General features: G+C 45.6%; 1 long non-coding RNA gene across 1 annotated transcript in view; it reads left to right on the top strand.

Annotated features, from left to right (window-relative positions):
- LOC143813698 (uncharacterized) overlaps positions 1 to 22,908 on the top strand; it is a 37,670-nt gene extending 14,762 nt beyond the window's left edge. Inside the window, exon 3 of the long non-coding RNA XR_013223618.1 lies at positions 22,583 to 22,908. This is a non-coding gene — a long non-coding RNA (uncharacterized LOC143813698). The remainder of the gene's footprint in view (positions 1 to 22,582) is intronic.
- The last annotated feature ends 407 nt before the right edge of the window (positions 22,909 to 23,315 follow it).

Here is a 23,315-nt window from a genome sequence, read left to right as displayed (position 1 = left end):
CTCCCTACAATGATCTCAGGACAAGTATGGCAGCAATAAAAAGGACTGCTGCACACAAAAGTGTGGACAAATAAACAAGATAACTGTGCAGAAAGGAGCAACAGGATTTTTGTTTTTAAAAAAGCAGTTGGTTTGCACAGCAGCGTGCAAACAGCAATGTAGCTATCAGGGAGCCTTATAAGGCAGCCTAATAAGCAACAGAGCTGATGCACAAAAATATAGCCTCCACCGTCCCTGCAAAAAAAGGTGGTGTTGGACAGTGGAAATCGCTACAGCACAAGCAGTTTGGGGGTTAATCTTCCCTCCCTAACTATATCCCTTCTTCTGATGAAGCTGCAGCAACCTCTCCCTTTGCTAAGATCGACAGAAGTAAGATGGCGGTCGGCGTGCACGCCCCTTTATAGCCCCTGTGATGCCGCAGAAAGCAAGCCAATCATTGTCATGCCCTTCTCTAAGATGGTGGGGACCGTGACCTATGCCATCATGCTGTCCACACTCTGCATCCTCCTTCATTGGCTGAAAAATGGCACTGAAAGCATCATATGAAACGCGACTTTTGCACGCAGATCAGCGACCTCATGGCCGATCCCACACTAGGATCGGGTCGGGTTTCATGAAACCCGACTTTACCGAAAGTCGGCGATTTTTGAATTTGTCCAATCCGTTTTGCTCAACCCTACATCCTAGAACTGTGTTTGCCTTTTTTGCTGCTGCATCACACTGTTGACTCATGTGCAGTCTGTGATCTTTTTTACATGTGCTATTGCTTAGTTCTATTCCTCCCATTCTATAGATGTAATTATTGTTTTTATTGCCCAGGTGTAGCATCTTGCATTTCTGTCTCTCAAATACCATTCTATTAGTCTCTCCCCATTGTTCAAAATTATCTAGATCCTTCTTGTCAGGATACGACTGGAGAGTAAACTGGGACCAGGGGCACATTTCCTGGCCCTAGAATTAGGGGGCACCCTAGCTCGCCCTCTTCCCCAGTATACCTCAGAGGGCGAGGATGCTGGGGCCTCCACCCTTGCCCTGTCTCCTAGCTGCAGCCCTGCATCTTTCCCCTTTCCCAACCCGGGGAGGAGAGTCGCTACCTTGTCCAGCAGTACACCAACCTGACAGACGGGAACAAAGACAAGGGTAAAAGAAAATTCCACTCACACAAAATATACTCTCACAAATAACAGAGGTATTCACCAGGGTGTGAAGGATGGGGTTAAGAAAATAAGGCAGGTAAGGATGAGGAATTTCCAAGCATACAAACCAAGCAACACTCGTATAATAAACTCCAACAGCTCTCCAAACACCAGCTCCTCACTCTCCAGATCTATGTAACAAGTGGTAACTCAGACAAGGACCTGGCCAGAAGGCCTAGCTTTTATAGGAGAGAGGAGTGGCTAACCAAGCAAAGCTGAATGCAGGGATTTCCATATGGCCGATTAACCCCTGTCCTGCTGAAAGAAAACAAACACATTTAACACACTAGAGAAGTGCTCCTTCTCAGTGGCGAAGCAGGAGCCATCAGACGTTGCAGTCTTCTGGCAGCCTTCTGCGAGGGACCTCCAGAACCTCAGGGCCTGGTTTATCTGGGTGTGCCACATAAAAGGCTCAAACCAGTCTGGCATCATGGACATCAGAAGCTGGAACCCACATCCTCTCCCCAGGCCCGTACCCCTTTCAATGTACCATGTATTGAATTGACCAACGAACAAGACCTAAGACTAAGTCTAAGACCTTTGCTATCTAGAACTCCAGATTACCATTGACAACGACAGGAGAAGGTGGCAGAGGTGAAGGTCCTGCAGATGCCACGTACATCTTGAGAAGTGAAGGGTGAAAAACATTATCTATTTTAAAAGTAGGTGGCAGAGCAAGGTGAAATGCTACCGGATGATTGATGACGGCTAAGATTTTATAAGGACCAATAAACCCGGCATCCAATTTCCAAGACGGAACCTTTAGCTTAATGTTCCTTGAGGACAGCCATACCAAGTCACCAACACACAGGTTCGGACCCACCAAACATCTCCGATCAGCCACACTCTTATATTTGGAACCCATCCAAATTATTAATCAACCCCTGCCATATAGTAGATATAGAGGAAGAAAATCGTTCCTCCTCCGGTAAACCAGAAGGGCGATCACCATTGAACAAACTAAACTGCGGATGGAACCCATATGGCCCAAAAAACGGGGACTTAGCGGTTGATTCCTGACAACGATTATTAACTGCAAATTCAGCCAATGGTAACTAGGTCATCCAGTCTGATTCTCAGACACAAAACATCTAAGATATGTCTCTAAAATCTGATTAACCAGTTCAGTCTGCCCGTTAGTGATGTTCACTGAGGATTCTAAGACGGAGATTGACCGGTACAAACAGTTTACCAAGTGGACAGGTAGCATGGGCGTCCCCCTGAGAGACAGCAACCTCTCTCTCTCTCAAGATTGGACATATATACACCATCACTACCCCTTTTTGTAAAATAGGTACCAGTTTGCACTAGTTGCCTTCCCCAGGAAAGCAACGGAACAAAGCATCGGCCTTAACACTTTTGCTCCCTGGCCTAAAAGTGACAAAGAAGTTTAACCTAGTAAAGAATAATGCCCATCTTGCCTGACGAGGTGTAAGACATTTTGCCGACTCCAAGTATACCAGATTCTTATGCTCAGTGATCACCATCACTGGGTGAACCACCCCCTCCAAAAAATGATGCCACTCCTCAAATTCCCATCTGATAGCTAAGAGTTCCCTATAACCAATATCATAGTTTCTCTCAGCTGGCGAAAGTTTATTTGAAAAGTACTCACATGGTTGCCATTGACCAGGAGACGCACGCTGCAACAATACAGCCCCCACTCCCACCTCGGATGCATCCACCTCCTCAATGAAAGGCTGAGTGACATGAGGCTGAATAAGAATCGGTGCAGAAGTAAATCACCTTTTCAATGTATCAAATGCCTCTCTGGCAGTACTGGTCCACCTGGAGAAGTCCATCCCCTTCTTAGTCATATCAGTGAGAGGTTTGGCTACTACCGAAAAGTTTTTTATGAATTTACAGTAGTAATGGGTGAAACCCACTCCAATACCACCCGGACTTTCGCCGGATCCATGTGAAAACCAGTGGCAGATAATACATATCCAAGGAAAGGGATCTCCTCAACCAAGAACAAGCACTTCTTGGGTTTGACATACAATTTATTGTCACGTAGTATGTGTAGGACTTGTCTGACATGTCGCTGGTGTGACTCAAGGTCAGGTGAATAAACAAGAATATCATCCAGGTAGATAGTAACAAACCTGCCTACTAGGTGACTAAAGATGTCATTAATAAAGTGCTGCAAGATGGCGGGCACGTTCGTCAACCCAAAAGGCATCACCAGATAGTGTCCTTCTGGCGTATTGAACGCAGTCTTCCACTCATCCCCCTCCTTAATATGGATGAGGTTGTATGCCCCCTAAGGTCCATCTTAGAGAACCATTTTGCCCCAACAATTTCATTAAAGAGGTCAGGGGTCAGAGGTAGCGGATATGGATGACGCACAGTGATCACATTAAGTTCCCGGAAATCCAGGCAAGGACATAACCCCCATCCTTATTCTTGATGACAAAGAACCCCACAACAAGGGGAAAAGAGGATGGTCGGATATGAGCCTTAGCAAGACTTTCCATAATATAGTCCTTCATGGCCTGCCTTTCTGGACCTGAGATGTTATAGAGTCTGCTCTTGGGCAGCTTGGCGCCAGGAACCAGATTAATGGCACAATCATAGGGATGATGAGGGGGAAGCTCCTGGCTCCCCTACTCAGAAAACTCATCCTCGAAGTCTGACAGGTAATGGGGCACAGACTGGATATTCACCCTTGCCAACTGGGTACCCAGTGTCCTTGGCAGTATGTAGTCCACTTTACCACTTCCTGTGTCTGCCAATCAATTACCAGATTGTGCAGAGTGAGCCAAGGAAGTCCCAGTACCACAGGTGAGGACAGGCCCTCAAGAATGTAGCAGTTTAACACCACAGAGTGTATGGTCCCCACCTGTAGCCATAAGTCACGGAACACTTGCATGAAGTGCCCCTGTTTTAGAGGGCTGGAATCGATAGCTATAATGGGTATTGGTCTGGACAAGGTATGTGGGACAAGGCCTTGGTCGCGAATGAAGCTTGCATAGACCAAATTAAACCCCGCCCCACTGTCCAAGAAGGCTGAAACGTCCACCTTATTTTCACCCACGTATAAAGTAGCTTTGTCTTTCCCACCGAGGTTATGAGTACACCCAAGTTGCCAACCTCACAGCAACTCGGGCCCTCTAGTTTTCCGGCGGTTGTTTAAACAAGTGACGGGTAGGACATGTGCTCACAAAATGACCATTCTTGTCACAACAGAAACACACTCCCCCTTTACGCCACACTAATGCAAGTTTGCTAGGTTGGGATGCCGCACCCACCTGCATGGGTTTCACAGTAGAATCACTACTGACCACGCTCAAACTTGGACCTCCCCAGAGGTGACTCCCTATGTCTCTGGCGAAGATGGCGATCAACCCGAATTGCCAGAGACATGGCCGCCTCAAGGGAGTCAGGAGTCTCATAGAGAGCTAACGCATCCCTTACTCTCACAGAGAGACCCTCGCAGAACTGACTACGGAGGGCCGGGTAATTCCACCTAGTGTTGGTGGCCTGCCGCCAGAACTCGGAGCAGTATTCCTCCACCAGATGGTCTCTTTGCTGAAGTTGGTGCAGAGATGACTCAGCCAAGGAGACGCAATCAGGGTCATCATACACCAAGCCCAAAGCCTGAAAGAAGCCCTCTATTGTCTGGAGTGACTGTGAGTCAGAGGTGAGAGAAAATGCTCATGTTTCTGGGTCCCCCTGCAGGAGTGAGTTAACAATCCCCACCCGTTGCTCCTCTGTACCAGAGGATTCCGGACGCAGCCAGAAATATTGTTTACAGGCCTCACAGAACACAACAAACTTGTCCGCCCACCAGAGAACCTGTCTGGCAGTGTGAACTTGGGCTCCACAATGGTTTGCCTGGGGGGCAAGTTCCCCAAGCCATATATAACAGGGTGCTGTGAAACCATCGTGCATAAATCTGCCTCCTCCAAACTGAGCTTCTGCAACTGCCCTGTCAGCTCTGTGATAGGATCCATCATGGATCAGAAAAAAGGCTTTCGGTCTGCATTAATGTCACAATAGGACTGGAGAGTAAACTGGGACCAGGGGCACCTTTCCTGGCCCTAGCACTAGGGGGTGCCCTATCTCACCCTGTTCCCTGGGATACCTCAGATGACAAGGATGCAGGGGCCTCTGCCCTTGCCCTGCCTCCTAGCTGCAGCCCTACGTCTGTCTCCTTCCACGACCTGGTGAAGAGAGGTGCTACCGTTTACTGCAGTACTCCAACCCGACAGACATGGGAACAAAGATAAGGGTAAAAGAAAATTCCACTCACACAAAATATACTCTCACAAATAACAGAGGTATTCACCATGGTGTGAAGGACAGGGGAAGAAAATAAGGCAGGTAAGGATGAGGAATTTCCAAGCGGACAAACTAAGCAACAATCGCACAATAAACTCCTCCAGCTCTCCAAACACCAGCTCCTCTCTCTCCAGATCTATGTAGCAAGTGATAACTTAGACAAGGACCTGGCCAGAAGGCCTAGTTTTTATAGGAGAGATGAGTGGCTAAACGAGCACAGCTGAATGCAGGGATTTCCACATGGCCGATTAACCCCTGTCCTGCTGAAAGAAAACAAACACATTTAATACACTGGAGAAGTGCTTCGACTCAGTTGCGAAGCAGGAGCCATCAGATGTTGCGGTCTTCTGGCACTGGTCTGTAACAGGTTACTCCGTGACACTTCTGAATCCTTTCTCTGTATTTTCTAGTGTTATCTATCCCTCTTAGCTTTGCATCATATGCAAATTTGATTAGTTTACCTTCAGTTCCTTTATCTAGATCCTTTATAAAAATGATAAACATCACTTAGGCCAGGACAAAGCCTTGTGGTACCCCACTTGAAGCACTTTTCCAACTGGATGTGGAACCATTTATTAGCACACTTTGAGTACAATCACTGAGCCAGTTATGAATCCACCTAACCATATCCTTGTCAATCCCATACTTGGTCATTTTCTCAATACGGAAAGTATGAGATACTTTATTAAATGCTTTGCTGAAGTCGAGATATACTATGTCAACTGCATTTCCCGTATCCACCCAGTCAGTGATTCCATCATAGAAGGAAATAAGATTAGTCTGGCATGACTTGTTTGCTACAAACCCTTGCTGGCTCTGGTTAACTACTGTATTCTTATCCAAGTACTTCCATACATGGTGTTTAATAATTTGTTCAAATATCTTTCTTGGTATAGAATTCAGGCTCACTGGCCTGTAATTTCCTGGCTCCATTTTTTTTTCCTTTTTTGAAAGTAGGGACAACATTTGCCCTTCTCAAATCTTCAGGGACTTCTCCTGTTTTCCATGATTTTTTAAATATTCTGGCTAGTGGTTCTGCAATTTCCTCTGCTAACTATTTCAGTACCATAGTGTGTAATTCATCTGGACCAGGAGATTTAATTTAATTTAAATTAGCTAAGTGTTCCCTCACCATCTCTCTGTTTATGGATAGAAGGGATTATTTTATTACTTTGATGGCACCGCAAAGATCAGTTGATGTTCCATCTGCTTTCTCAACATAATTTTTTACCACTTCACCCTTTTCATCTTGCAAAAATCCTATAACATCTTTGACATTTCTGTTGCTTTTGACATACCCCTAAAATCCTTTTTTGCTGCTTTTGGTCTCCCTTGTAAGCCCTACTTCATTACTGGCTTTAGCTCTCATAACTCTTGCCTTCTATTCCCTGAAAACAGCATTATGTTCTTCTTTAGATATGTCCCCCTCATTCTATTTGATATACATTTCTGTTTTCCTTTTTAACAAGTGACTAAGTTGTGTTCATGCACCCTGGTCATTTTAAATGCTTCCAAATCTTCCTTCTTTTCGGGATTGTTACCGATTGTGCAATGATCATTTCATTTAACAAAATCTCCCATCTTTCTTGGGCATTTCTATTTTTTAGAACATCTAGCCATTGGACCTTTCCTGCCCTCTTTATGAGTCCATTAAAATCTGTCTTTCTGAGGTCCAACCTTAAAGAGCTGCTCTTCCTCCTCTTGTAATCCGAAATTCTAGGATAGCATAATCACTGCCTCCTAAATTCCCAGCCACCTTATCTTCTTCAACCATTTCCTCCTTTGAAAGATAAAGTTGTCAGCAAGAGAAGATAAGAATTTTCTGGACCAAGTACTTTTGCCTGAGAGAGATTCAGGGTATGTGCACACGTCCGGATTTCTTGCAGAAATTTCCTGAAGAAAACCGGAAATTTTCTTCAAGAAATCCGCATATTTTTTTTGCGTTTTTTTTTTCGTTTTTTTCACGTTTTTTTTAGCATTCTGCAAGCGTAATTAGCTTGCAGAATGCTAAAGTTTTCCAAGCGATCTGTAGCATCGCTTGGAAAACTGACTGACAGGTTGGTCACACTTGTCAAACATAGCGTTTGACAAGTGTGACCAACTTTTTACTATAGATGCTGCTTATGCGGCATCTATAGTAAAAGATAGAATGTTTAAAAATAATAAAAAAAATAAAAAAAATGCTTATACTCACCCGCAGACAGCTGATCTCCTCACCGGCGTCCGTTCCATATAGATGGTGTGTGCGCGCAGGACCTTCCATGACGTCGCGGTCACGTGAGCGGTCACATGACCGGTCTCGACCAATCACAAGATGGCGATGTCATCGGCAGGTCCTTCACCGCACACCAGCTACAGGAACCGAAGCGACAGCGTGCAGTGGAGAGGTGGGAAGACATCGAAGGTGAGTATAGGACTATTTTTTATTTTAATTCTTTTTTTTGACCAATTATATGGTGCCCAGTCCATGGAGGAGAGTCTCCTCTCCTCCACCCTGGGTACCAACCGCACATAATCTGCTTACTTCCCGCATGGTGTGCACAGCCCCGTGCGGGAAGTAAGCAGATCAATGGACTCCCAGGTGTGCGGAATCCCCTACAATTCCGCATTTTAATGAACATGTTGCTTTTTTTTCCGCGATGCGATTTTTTCGCGGAAAAAAAGGCTACATTTGCACAAAAAATGCAGAATACACTGAAAATAATGGGAGGCATATGTAAGCGTTTTTTTCGCGTTTTTATCACGTTTTTATAGCGAAAAAACGCGAAAAAAACGCGAAAAATACTGAACGTGTGCACATGGCCTCACAACAAATATCTGGATAGTTAAAATCTCCCATGATCACTATGTCGTACTTTTTTTTGAACAGAGACCACTGATGTTAAAAGAGTTCATCCATATATTCAGTTTGTCCAGGTGGCCAATAGTAAATACCTACAATAGTGTCCTTTCTGTTCTTCTCACCATGAATTGTTATCCAAACAGTTTCTTCAGAGCTACCAGTCTCTGAAGTTTGGATCTCTATTGAGATATACGTTTTCATAACAAACAATGAAACACCTCCTCCCGTCTTATTAATCATGTTTCTAATAAATAAGTTGTAGCATTCACGGTTTGAATTCCAAGCATGTGTATCATCCCACCAAGTTTCAGTGATGCCTATGACATCATATCTCTTTTCCTGTGTTAGCAGCTCCAATTATTCTTGTTTTTATCCCATGCTATGTGCATATGTATAGACACATTTTATTTTGCAGTCTGCTTCTCTGGTTCCTCTATTTTCATTCACCGTTTGTTGTTTTTCTTCTTCCTTTCCGCTTCTAATTGCAGGGTTTTCAAAAGAATTAATTAGCTGCATATTTCTTCCTGGCCGTATATTTCACATCCCATACTGCTCTAGTTTAAAGCCCTCCAGAAGAGTGTAGCAAAATGTCTACACAATATGTGTTTTCCTGTTTAGGTAACATGCAACCCATCTATAGAAAGGAGTCCATCATACAGGTAATTCACTCCATGATAAAGAAAACCAAAATGTTGCTCACAGCACCATCAATGTAGCCAGTTGTTCATCTGAAGAATCTTGTTCAGTCTCCTTAGATCATGGACCACTGGGAGAATTGATGAGAAGGCAACCTACATTCCCAGTTCCTTCACTTTCTGGTCTAGGTCATCAAAGTCTTTGCCTATAGTTTCCAGGTCCTTTAGTGATGTGTCATTTGTTCCTATGTGTACTAATAGACATAGGCAGTCATATTTAGCACTGAAGAGTCTTGATACCCTATCAGACACATCTTTGATTTGGGCACCTGGAAGTCAGCACACTTCTCATGAAGTTAAGTCCTGTCTTAGATAGTGGATTCTGTTCCTCTCAGTGGGGAAAACCCCTTGACCACCACTCTCCTTTTTTTCTTCACCACAATACTTCTTTTTCTCCCTTCAAGAAGCTTCTGATTTCTTATTGGGGTGTTCTTTGTGGTCAAAGCACTTTTTCGATGTACATTTTCATAGTTGTCCTGCATGAGAGCTTTTTAGCGGTTCTTCAGTGGTATGGGTGCTGACTACCTCCTCATCCTCCTGCTTCTTGGGGTCACATGCCTCCAATTTTCTTCTTCTGCAAGTACACTGAAAGGTGATTCTCTGTTAAGGCTAGTGGAATGCACTGAGAAAATATAGTTTTTTATTGTTATTGATGCGTTCGCAGCCCGGGGTCCTCCGTGCAGGAAAACCTGCTGCTAGCAAATGGCAGCACTATATGGCGGTATTGGCTAGCTCTGTTAACTCACAGAGCAGCCATGAAAGCAAAGCTCTGGGCCCTGTTAGACTTCACAGGAGCACAGGCTAACTGCCCAACAGAGAGCAGTCAGTGGTCAAGCATGCACACAAAACTCCTCGCCGGAGGTGCCAGCATTCTAGGGGCTTATTTCAGCCAGGTCCCTGAATACACACAAACACACAAACTCCTCGCCGGAGGTGCCAGCATTCTAGGGGCTTATTTTAGCCGGGTCCCTGAACACAATCTTACATGACCAGACTGGCGCAAAGCACATAACTTAGAAAGATACTAGCACATGGCTGTGCGGCCATGCAAGCCTTTTATAGCTGCAACCAGAACAAGACCTTCCTAGAAGGACCAATGAGAAGCTGGACAAAGCCTGAGCACCTTCAGGACCTTCCTGGAGGACCAATGGGCTTTGCTGCAGTATCCAAGCATGTGACCCTCGATCTCCAATGAGAGATCTTACCCTGGGCATGCTCAGAAGGAGAAAAGCAGAACTTGGTCCCAAAAGCGTCTGCTTGCCGCTGCCCAGCACTGACTTCAATGGCAGAAGCTGGAAAAGCAGCAATAATCCTCCTCACAGAGTCAGATTGAGTGAGATGCTGGGACCGACATCTCCGCTGAGCAGCTTCCACTGTGGCAGGAGAAGAATGGGAGACTGCAGCAGAGATGGCCCGAGATTCCCCCTGTGCAGAGGCGGGAACTCGACCCCCAACATTCTCTCCAAACATTCTGATTACATTATTCTAGTCTGTCATTATCTTCTGCAGGAACACTGAAACGTTCTTCTCTTGGAACATTCTGAAGAGATTCTTCTGCTCTGTCAAGGACATCCTCATCTTCAGTGTAGCTATTCTCTTCTGAAGACTTTGCACAGATTCACAAGTTTGCATTTCTGGCATGTAAAGTTTGTATCCTCTGGCATGTCTGTAAACATATAGCACACATTGCAGCACACCATATGGGTAATCTCCTTCTCCATATTGAAAAAAATGAATTTCTGTAGAATCATTGATGATTTTTTTCCAAGCAGCTCGAACCAGGTACAACCAAAGATCCTCAGACCCGCAGCGACTGTTTACTCATCCCAGAATGCACCAGGAATATGCAAATTATCTCCCATGAGCTTCAATTCCTGGTTAGACGATTTCCTCTAAGCAGCTAAATCCAGCTGCACCAAGAGATCCTCAGTCTCGCGGCGAGTCTTCAATTCCTGGTTGTTGTCCTGCTGGAAGGTGAATCTATACACCAGTCTCAAGTCTTTTGCGGTCTCTAACAGGTTTTTCTCTAGGATTTCCTGGTATTTAGCTCCTTCCATTTTCTAATAAACTTTGACCAGCTTCCCTGCTGAAGAAAAGCCTCCCCACAGCATAATGCTGCTACCACCAGGTTTGACAGTGTTCATTTTCCGATACACATAGCATTTTGTATTTCACCCCAAAAGTTCTACTTTGGTTTCATCTGACCAGAGCATCTTCTTTCATGTGCTAGCTGTGTGCCCTAAATGACTTTTTGCAAGCTGCAAGCGAGACTTCTTAAGGCTTGCTTTGAAAAATATCTTATTTCCTGCCAGTCTTCCATAAAGGCGAATATGTAAAAAAATAGGACTAATAGTTTTCCTGTGGACAGATTCTTTGCTTGAGCTATAGATCGTTGCAGCTCATCCAGAGTGACCATAGGATGTCAGTTTAGATGGATGGATATGTCTTGATTGGTTTGCAGTTGTGCCATTCTCCTTGAATTTTTGGATGATGGATTGAACAGTAGTGTTGAGCATTCCGATACCGCAAGTATCGGGTATCGGCCGATACTTGCGGTATCGGAATTCCGATACCGAGATCCGATACTTTTGTGGTAACGGGAATCGGTATCGGGATTAATATCAATGTGTAAAAGAAAGAATTAAAATAAAAAATAGGGATATACTCACCTCTCCGGCGGCCCCTGGACTTTACCGCCGTAACCGGGAGCCGTTGTACCTAAGAATTCGCGCTTGAAGGGCCTTAGATGACGTTACGGCGCTCTGATTGGTCCGTAGCGGTCGCGTGACCGCTACGCGACCAATCACAAAGCCGTGACGTCACCTAAGGTTTTTCAAGCGCTTGAAAGACCTTAGGTGACATCACGGCTTTGTGATTGGTCGCGTAGCGGTCACGCGACCGCTATGCGACCAATCAGAAGCTGCGGACGTCTTCTAAGGTATTTCAAGCACTTGAAAGACCTTAGGTGACGTCACGGCTTTGTGATTGGTCGCGTAGCGGTCACGCGACCGCTACGGACCAATCAGAGCGCCGTGACGTCATCTAAGGCCCTTCAAGCGCGCATTCTTAGGTACAACGGCTCCCGGTTACGGCGGTAAAGTCCAGGGCGCGTCAGAGGGTGAGTATATCCCTATTTTTTATTTTAATTCTTTCTTTTACACATTGATATGGATCCTAGGGCCTGAAGGAGAGTTTCCTCTCCTTCAGACCCTGGGAACCATACAGGATACCGTCCGATACTTGGTGTCCCATTGACTTGTATTGGTATCGGGTATCGGTATCGGATTAGATCCGATACTTTGCCGGTATCGGCCGATACTTTCCGATACCGATACTTTCAAGTATCGGACGGTATCGCTCAACACTATTGAACAGTTCTCCGTGAGATGTTCAGACATTGGGCTATTTTTTAAACTAAAAACGATAAAGACTAAGTGTGATGCACAAACATATATAATTAAAATTAACTTTATTACAACATGATTTAAAAGAGTATAAAAAATATATGAGACACAAGACACTCATAGCTGAGGTAGATGGCCAAAATACCTCACCCTCAGTCCACAAGATCTCCTCCCTGGGGCCGGTAGTCCCACTTCCACCGTACCAGGTGATACTCACTGTCTCTCAACTTTTGGTTGGCCCACAGATTTTGTATCTCCCTCCACTATAGTCTGTAGTAACAGCCCAGGCTCCTCCAGATGACAAAAAAGACAGCCAACATCCATGAATCAAGGACCAACAATTCTTAGAAAAGTTTGTGAAATCCAGACAATAAATCCCTCAACCATAGCAGGGGGATTCATCCCAGCCGGCAAACAATCTCCAAAACTCAATAGACCATACATCCAAGGCTCCATAAATTCAGCCTAGATCCTCTCCCCTCAACTTCATTCCAACAACTGCCTGACTAAAACATGTGTCTTCTTTTCCTCCCTACACCTTACACATTTGCTTTTAGCTCAAAAAAATAAAGAATATTTCATCAGCCCATCACCTGGGACTGTATTTGAGACCACAGTAGTGATAGCTCTCCTGGGTTTACTAACCCCATGTCATGATCCAGGACGGGGTTTTGCTTCTTTCCCTTCCTGGTCAGGTCTGGGTTAATTTTATCCACCTCTCTTTGGTTCTATGGCTGCTATTTAGAGCTGTTTTTGCCTGGGTCCAGTGTTGGTTATAGTTCCGGTCCCTCGGCTGGAGCAGCTGACCTAGGTTTAGCCATGTGATTCTCCTGTCCCCTTTCCTCCCTGTTTGCTGTCTGCACCACTTTCCCTGTGCCCCTGTACTACGTCCTTGTTTATACTTGGCTTCCACGTGCATGACCCGGCTCGATATACTGACTTGTCTTCTCATCTTCTGATTTTGTACCTCCCTGTCCTCTCTGGCTTCTGACCCTCTGCTCGTTCCTGATGTTGCTTTCCGCCTCATCCTTTTGTATCTCCACTCCCAGCTGGTTCCCGACCCCTGGCTAGTTACGGACCTCTCTTCCATCTCTTCCTCTCGGCGGTCACGCACCTTTGCAGGTCTCAGGTGGCTTGGTTCTGGTTGGGAGCGCTCTCGTTCCCTGGTTCAGATCCAAGGCATTGGAGCTCTCCTCACCGACTGGGTCGTGCTGCACGCCAGCATCATCGACCCTGCTCCTTTCCAGGTCCTCGCTCTGTAGACTCATCCATCAGGCGCCTCTGCGCCACCTAGTGGTCACTGTCATATCGTATCCTGTGAACTGCGACATTATAACTGACCCTCAAATTTGTTTCGGGAAATTTGCCCACAGCTGCAGTAATGGATTCGCTCCACGCTTTGTCCGATCAGGTAACCAATCTGACCTAGATGATGCAAAATTTGTCTGTGTATCAGAGAGCTTTGGTGGCGTCCCACCAACAGGTCTTAAGAGATTTGGCTGAAACAGTCAAGTCTATTAGGACTGCGTCTCCATCGGCGGTCAGTAAAAATGTTGGTGATTCTGATATTTCCTTACCCTCCCATGAGCCCACTGTCAAACTCCCTGACACCTTTTCTGGTTGAAACAGTCAAGTCTACTAGGACTGCGTCTCCGTCGGCGGGCAGTAAAAATGTTGGTGATTCTGATGTTTCCTTACCCTCCCATGAGCCCACTGTCAAACTCCCTGACACCTTTTCTGGGGAAAAGGAGAAATTTTGGGTATTTAGGGAGGGTTGTAAACTATTGTTTTCACTACGTTCTTGTTCCTCGGGTGATGAGATTTCGAGGGTGGGGATAGTCATGTCTTTGCTTCGGGAGGGTCCGCAGTCTTGGGCTTTCTCACTACCCTCCACCTCCCCTAAGAGAATGTCTGTTGATCTGTTCTTTGAAGCTCTGGGGCTCATTTATGATGAACCTGATTGTATGGCATTGGCAGAGGATGCGATTATGAGTCTTTCTCAGGGGAAGCTCTCAGCCGAGTGGTACTGTTACAAGTTTAGGCGATGGTCCCCAGAGGTGTCTTGGAATGACTCTGCACTAAGGTGTCTGTTTCGGAAGGGATTATTCTAGCATTTAAAGGATGCTCTGGCCTTGCACCCGCTACCCGATTTTCTGGAAGTGGCGATGACACAGGCAGTCCGCATGGATCGTCGACTGCGGGAAAGAGGAATGGTACAATGGCAGGCACCCTTGTTTCTGGCTAAACATGAGTCTTTACCACCATCGAGCCCATGGAAGTGGGGACCACCTCCATTAAGGAAAGAGAGAGGAGACGCCGAAGGGAGAATCGGCTATGTTTTTACTGTGGTGCCCCGGGTCATTGGAAGAAGGACTGTCCCACCTGTCCATCTGTTTCCAAGGTGTCAGGAAATGCCTAGGTCTGGGTAACTGTCGAGTAAGTTACCCAGACCCCCAGGTACATTTTTACTCAGTTTTCAAATTATTGCTCAAAGTGGATCTTGGTGTTAAAAACTGTTTTTTCTCCTCTTGGTCTTTTGTGGATTGTTGCTCCTCAGTGAATCTAATTGACTCTAAATTGAAGGCTCATTGTAAGATAGGGACAGTCAGGTTAGAGACACCCATAAAGGTTGTGGCAATAGACTCTACAACTCTCGCTAAGGATGGGATTGATTTTGTGTCTGAGGAGTTTGTTCTCAGGGTGGGTTCTGTTCATATGTATTTGTCTATATTTGCCCCGTATTTCACATGTAAAGCGCCATGGAATAAATGGCGCTATAAAAATGAATAATAATAATAATAATAATAATAATAATAATATGGAGCATATATCATGTTTTGTTTTGGACAATCTCCATGCGGGGCTGGTACTAGGGTTCCTTTGGTTACAGGTTTATAATCCAGTTATTGACTGGGAAACCTGAGAGATTGTTAATGGGGCCCTAATTGTGTGAAAAAATGTTTATTTTGTGCATCTGTGTCGTCCGTCAGTCTGGAAGGTGTTCTGGAGTACCTGAAGGACTTCGAGGACGTGTCCTCCGAAATTGTGGCCGAGGTTTTACCACCACACCGCGCATTTGATTGTGCCATTGACCTGATGCCAGGCATCAAATTGCCCAAAGCCCACCTGTTTAATCTTTCCGGTCCTGAGTGGGACGCCATGAAAGAGTATGTTGCCGAGAGTCTCCGCAAGGGGCATATTCACCCCTCTGTTTCTCCTGTGGCGGTAGTTTTTTTTGTAAAAAAAATAGACGGTGGCCTTCGTCCATGCCTCGATTTTCGAGAACTCAATAAGATTACTGTGAGAAACACATACCCTCTCCCACTCATTCCCAATTTATTTAACCAGTTATCTGGGGCCAAATGGTTTTCTAAGTTGGATTTAAGGGGAGCATACAATCTCATTCGGGTGTGAGAGGGGGATCAATGGAAGACTGTGCTTCTCACTTCTGAAGGGGTTGTTTGAAAACCTGGTCATACCCTTCGGTTTGACTAATGCTCCAGCAGTCTTTCAGAATTTCATCAATTATGCGTTCTCTGATTTCACTGGGCATTTTTTGGTTGTGTATTTAGACGACATACTCATCTACTCGGCTGATAAACAGACTCATATAACTCATCTCCGTGCTGTTCTCCAGAGACTCTGGGAGAACTTGCTTTTTGCTAAGTTAGAGAAATTTGTAAAAGCGAAAACACTGGCGCTCCTAAATAGGAATGAAAATTTATTGGAATAAGAAAGGTAGTCCTTTATGTAGAATGCTGCTGGTAATTGGTACAGGTTCTGTGTGCACCTGTCAAAATAAATAAGAGTAATTTTCACCTGCGCTAACTACAATAGGGTGGAAATGTGGAAATAAGATAAGGGTTCGAAACCACTTACAATTTTTTAATGTTGGAAAAATATGGATAGACTCCGGATCCTGTTTGGTGCCCGTTGCAGGTGGCGTTGTATGTTATTGGTGCCAATATGGGTGCTGTGCCACTTGCAGATGCTCAGGTGTTTGAGAATGTTCGCTCTTGTATCTTTTTACGGTTCCCCCTGAGGGATAAATATACACCTTTTAAATTATTATTTCACTAGTCCATATAAAGCCTAGAAATGTGGGTTTGGGTGTACTCATTCTTGATGGGCAGTCAGAATGCTGATAATCATCAGCTAGTGGGAGACGTTTAGAGCAGGGTATATGTCCTGTGTAATTGAGTTTTGGAGGATCGGCTCCCTGATAGAGTGAATGTGCCAATATAACATACAGGTCAACATGCACACATGATTATAGTGCCCACTGCAATGACGAATACTCACTGATTCCCCATGCTGCAGGGCTTGGAAATCGTGCAGATTGCAAGCGGGTCACCGCTGTGATTTGTGAAATAGATTGCGAGTGAAGTTGCGGCGAGTGAAGCTGTGGCGAGAGCCGCAGGACCGCGAAAGCCTCGCATGCCCCAGCCAGAAGCAACGCAGAGGTAGCGGATGAGAGGGGTGGGTGGAGCTAGGGGTGAGGTCACCGAGCTACGTAGGACAGGTGTGCTGTGGACAGCCAACCAACGTGTTTCAAGGGCTCTAGCCCTCTTCGTCAGGGTAATGACTGTCTGCGCCCAGACCTGATATTATATATAAGGTCAGGTCTGGGCGCAGACAGTCATTACCCTGATAAAGAGGGCTAGAGTCCTTTAAATTAGTTGTTTGGCTGTCCACAGTGGATCGCCCCCACGTGTAGGGCAATGGGGTACTCGGTACCGGGTCTATCTCCCTCGGTTCTGGGGATGTCACGGTGGCCCGACCCGGTCCGTGGCCCTTCTGAGGGGCATCCAATTAAAGGTGTAGTTGGTTGTACGGTGTTCGTGACGCCACCTGTGGTATTTGGTAAGGGTGACCGACGCTGCTAGGGGTCCACTGGGGTGATGGAATGGCAGCTAGATGGTGTACCTTCCCATAGGTGAAGTATGTCCCCAGGGCTTCCCAGATGTGTAGGTGGTGATTGTGAACGTCTTAAGGCGCAATGAATAATGAGGACACAAAGGTTGCATTCTCTTTACCTTTTACTGAAGACTTCAGAGTCCACAGTCCAGAGTACTGTTCACAGGGCAGGCTGAGTCCGGCCGGTCCGAAGGCACATCCAGAGTTCCCTTATCCAAGTGATAATCAGTAGCCTTCCTACTAGCGCCTGTGTGTTGTAGTACCTCCCTGCTGAGCACCACGGGATAGTCCTCACAACTTTCGTGGATGGATGATATGGATAGGACAACCCGTGTGACGGGGTAGGCCTGGAGCTATTTTATAGGGACCCTAGTGACGCCCCTCTCCCACAATTTGCCTCCGTGTATTCATAGGTATTAAGGTCGGGCAGCCAACTTGGAGTCGACTGTCCTGTCAGTCTCTGAAGTAATGCGTAGAGCCTATCACTCCTTCAGTGTTCCGGCCACCGGCTATGCGCCTCAGAAGGAGGCTGTCGATCTTGGGGCAGAACTCCTCCCGGTATTATCTCCTTGTGCTGTGACTTCGTTTCTCACTCTCCACAATATACTACGCTTCGTGTCCTTTCTTAGGATGCTGCCGCAATGGAGTGCAGGCGCAGCTCCGTAACGTTCTATCTCGTGCTTGGTCTCTGCCAGGATCCCACCCCTGACAGGGACCCTCTGTCTGCAACTTACATGTTCCTCCTTTCCCCCTGTCTGCCTGACAGGTCCTCTCTGGGTCAAACCCAGGTAGCTTCTGCCTAACTTCCTATCCAACCCACCAGTTTTATCCGTGTGTGAGGAGTGGCCTGGTAGATTGTACCTTTGCTCCCCCTGGTGGACTGGAGTGTGAAGTGTAGTGTGTGACTGTGATACCTGGTCAGGTGAACTCCTTTAGTACCATCAGACGTAATATCACTCCCCCTGGTGGAAGAGCGACATTACTGCAATGACCAGGACTCTGGGGCGCTGCAACAGCACACCTGTCATACATAGCTCGGTGGCGTCACCCCTAGCTCCACCCACCCCTCTCGACCGCTACCTCGACATTGCTTCCTGCCGGGGCACGCGAGGCTTTCGCGGTCCTGCGGCTCTCGCCGCAGCTTCACTCGCAATCTATCATACAAATCACAGCGGTGACCCACTTGCGATCTGCATGATTTCCAAGCCAGGCAGCACAGGGAATCAGTGAGTATTCGTCAGTGCAGTGGGCACTATAATCATGTGTGCATGTTGACCTCTATGTTATATTGGCACATTCACTCTATCAGGGAGATGATCCTCCAAAACTCAATTACACAGGACATATACCCTGCTCTAAGCGCCTCCCACTAGCTGATGAGCATCAGCATTCTGACCGCCCATCAAGAGTGAGTACACCCAAACCCACATTTCTAGGCTTTATATGGACTAGTGAAATCATAATTTAAAAGGTGTATATTTATCCCTCAGTGGGAACCGTAAGACGGCACAAGAGCAAACATTCTCAAACACCTGAGCATCTGCAAGTAGCACAGCACCCATATTGGCACCAATAACTTATAACGCCACCTGGATCGGGCACCAAACAGGATCCGGAGTCTATCCATATTTTTCCAACATTAAAAAATTGTAAGTGGTTTCGAACCCATATCTTATTTCCACATTTCCACCCTATTGCAGCTAGCGCAGATGAATATTACTCCTAATAAGTTAGAGAAATGTTCATTTTCATGCAGGAATTGCCTTTTCTGGGGTTTATTGTATCTGGTGACGGGTTTCGTATGGATCCTAAGATGGCCCAAGCCATTGTTGATTGGCTGCAGCCCGGAGATTTGAAAGGTCTCCAATGCTTCTTGGGGTTTCCCAATTATTATCAGAAGTTTATTAAGGGGTTCTCACAGGTGGTTAAACCTCTTACAGATCTGACTTAAAAAGGGGCTGATATCAAGAATAGGTCAGCCTCAGCTGTAGTGGTGTTTTTGTCATTAACGAATAGTGTTCAGCATTCCGATACCGCAAGTATCGGGTATCGGCCGATACTTGCGGGTATCGGAATTCCGATACCGAGATCCGATACTTTTGTGGTATCGGGAATCGGTATCGGGATTAATATCAATGTGTAAAAAAAATAATTAAAATAAAAAATAGGGATATACTCACCTCTCCGACGCAGCCTGGACTTTACCGCCGTAACCGGGAGCCGTTGTACCTAAAAATGCGCGCTTGAAGGGCCTTAGATGACATCACGGCGCTCTGATTGGTCCATAGCGGACCAATCAGCGGACCAATCACAAAGCAGTGACGTCACCTAAGGTCTTTCAAGCGCTTGAAAGACCTTAGGTGACGTCACTGCTTTGTGATTGGTCGCGTAGCGGTCACGCGACCGCTACGCGACCAATCAGAAGCTGCGGACGTCTTCTAAGGTATTTCAAGCGCTTGAAAGACCTTAGGTGACGTCACGGGTTTGTGATTGGTCGCGTAGCGGTCACGCGACTGCTACAGACCAATCAGAGCGCCGTGACCTCATCTAAGGCCCTTCAAGCGCGCATTCTTAGGTACAACGGCTCCCGGTTACGGCGGTAAAGTCCAGGCTGCGTCGGAGGGTGAGTATATCCCTATTTTTTATTTTAATTCTTTCTTTTACACATTGATATGGATCCCAGGGCCTGAAGGAGAGTTTCCTCTCCTTCAGACCCTGGGAACCATACAGGATATCGTCCGATACTTGGTGTCCCATTGACTTGTATTGGTATCGGGTATCGGTATCGGATTAGATCCGATACTTTGCCGGTATCGGCCGATACTTTCCAATACCGATACTTTCAAGTATCGGATGGTATCGCTAAACACTATTAACGAAACCTTTCATGTCCGCTCCGGTTCTGATTCAGCCAAATCCGTCCAAACCTTTTATCGTTGAGGTGGATGCATCAGAGGTGAGGGCAGTGTTGTCACAGGGGCCCGCCACTTTGACCAACTTGAGACCCTGTGCCTTTTTCTATAGGAAATTGGAAATTTTCTTCTGCAGAAAGGAACTATAATGTTGATAATAGTGAACTTCTGCCCATTAAACTGGCATTTGAGGAATGGAGGCATTTTTTGGAGGGGGAAGTTCATCCCATTACTGTGGTTACTGACCACAAAAACCTGGCTTACATTGAGTCTGCCAAGAGGTTGACACCGAGACAGGCTAGGTGGTCACTTTTCTTTTCTCGGTTTCAGTTCTTGATGACTTTTCGTCCAGGTTCCAAAAATATTAAGGCTGATGCCTTGTCCCGTAGTCTGGATCCAGAGTCTTTCCCCGAACCTCCTTCCTCCATTCTTCAACTGGGGGTAGGGGTGGCTGACGTTTCATCCGGTTTGGAGCGGGAGATTCGGGAACCTCAGTCTCGGGCTCCCCCGTCCAAACCTGTGAATAAGTTGTACCCATTCAGTTGCGCGTCAGGGTCCTCCGGGAATTCCACAACTCTGCCCTTAGTGGGCATCCTAGGATTTTGGCTAACCATAGGGCTGTTGCCAGGGTATTCTGGTGGTCTTCGCTTTCCTCAGATGTGGGGAGGTTTGTGTCTGCCTGTGAGGTTTGTGCCCGCGCTAAAAGTTCTCATGGCCGGCCGGGGAATTGATGCCTTTGGCAATTCCTGAAAGACCATGGACTCATTTGTCCTTGGACTTTATCAGCAATCTTCCTCCTTCTAAGGGTATAATACTGTCATTTGGGTGGTAGCGGACAGGTTTAGTAAGCAGGAACATTTTGTACCTTTAATGGCATTGCCCTCTGCAGAAACATTGTCCAGATTGTTTGTGGAACATGTGATGCGATTGCATGGGGTACCCTTGAATGTGATGTCCTCTCTGGCTTCTGACCCTCTGCTCGTTCCTGATGTTGCTTTCCGCCTCATCCTCTTGTACCTCCGCTCCCAGATGATTCCTGACCCCTGGCTAGTTACTTATCTCTCTTCCGTCTCTTCCTCTCGGCGGTCGCGCACCTCCGCAGGTCTCAGGTGGCTTGGTTCTGGTTGGGTGCGCTCTCGTTCCCCAGTTCAGATCCTGGGCATCAGCGCTCTCATCACTAGCTGGGTCGTGCTGCACGCCTGCAGCATCGTCCCTGCTCCCTGCCAGGTCCTAGTTCCGTAGACTCATCTGTCAGGCGCCACTGCGCCACCTAATGGTCACTACCATATTGTGTCCTGTGAGATGTGACACCCCATAAAAACAATGGTCGTATTTGCTGTGATCATAATGGCATGAGACTCTGAGTTACTTATGAGATTAATAGAATGATTGCTTTACATTTACCTTTAGCAATCTCCTGTCTGGCATTATGTAAACATAAGATCCAGCCTGCACATCTTCCTCTGTTTAAGGTTGATGAATGGAAACATTGATTCCTGAGGCTGAACTGACAAGCAAGGAAATCTCTAATAAAGCAAAGTAATAATACAGATATAACTGGTGCTTTGAGCTGGAAAAAGTCTGCAACCCATTGAATTGCGGAATCCGCTCTATATGTATTGGTCTTTAGTCCATTTGTCAGCTACTCACAACGCCATATCAGAACATGGTCATGCATAGGGGTTATAATCCAAATCAAATATCATAGACAAAACTAGATGCGAAATGAGCACCAAATGCGTTCTTTCATGGACTGGTGAGATTATTTTTCCGTTAGCCACCGTGTGTTACTATACTCCATATTTATGGGCTTACACTTTCTTTACCTTATGATATTTGATTTGGATTATAACCCTTATACATGAACCTGCCCTAATATAGTGCCTTTTTCATATTGATATCTAGGTAAAACAAGCTCTAGAGGCAGAGTTATTTTCCAGGCACCATCCTCACCAAAGCCTGAAAGAGGTCATTTATATAAAGTGAAAAGATGATTTCTCAGCAACAAGGCATCTGATATGAGAAACACAGGAAGGAGTTTTTTTCAGCATTCTAAAACCTATATTCCCATATTAATAGATAAAATGTGGTGACAGATTCCCTTTAATGGTTTCCATAGTCTTTAAAATTATAGATAGATTAAAAAGTGAAAGGTCTGCAGCTAATTGCACAGCTTTGTCTCATAATACATAGAAAGTAAATGTTTTAATGTTAAAGAAAAATTAATGATGAAAGATCTAACTTGCAGTTCACAAGTTGGTATGAAGCCAATTAGTCAGCCATTCTTAGATCTAGACTAATTCCTTTCCTGTTTTGATGTGTGTATGTATAGGTGGTAATACGCATTCCTCAACATGAATTTGCAACACCAAGAAGGAAAAATTGTGGAATTATGAAAATCACATGATCGATGGACAAGTTAATGTTATGCAAATGATGAAAAAGTGGAAGCAGATGGGACAAAAGTATTGCTGACTATTTTTTAATGAAAAGAACAATTAACTACAACAGCACTGTGCTAACAATTCCTAGATTAACCAATTATGTTAGGTGTATCTTTTCAAATTGCTAATACGCTACTGTTAAGCAATGATTCATCAAGCAGTTTTTGTCACTTTGGAATAGAACAGCTTGCAATGTCTCCAAAATTTTACTCAACTCGTAATTGTGCAACATTTTGCAACTTTTGTTATGTTTATAGCTAGCTCTGCTAACTTTTTCAAATTTAGATGGATTAGTCAACATGGTCGTGATAACGAGTGACCACCAAAATCATCGCAACTTATGCCAAAAATGTGATATTAATTATAACTGAAATTGAGTCCTGTATCCGAGAGGAGTACATTCCTTTCGGATGTACACTCACCGGCCACTTTATTAGGTACACCTGTCCAACTTCTTGTTAACACTTAATTTCTAATCAGCCAATCACATGGCGGCAACTCAGTGCATTTAGGCATGTAGACATGGTCAAGACAATCTCCTGCAGTTCAAACCGAGCATCAGTATGGGGAAGAAAGGTGATTTGAGTGCCTTTGAACGTGGCATGGTTGTTGGTGCCAGAA

Source organism: Ranitomeya variabilis, chromosome 1, assembly GCF_051348905.1.
Source record: "Ranitomeya variabilis isolate aRanVar5 chromosome 1, aRanVar5.hap1, whole genome shotgun sequence".
Taxonomy (NCBI): Eukaryota; Metazoa; Chordata; class Amphibia; order Anura; family Dendrobatidae; genus Ranitomeya; species Ranitomeya variabilis.
This window is presented reverse-complemented; position numbering and strand designations above follow the sequence as displayed.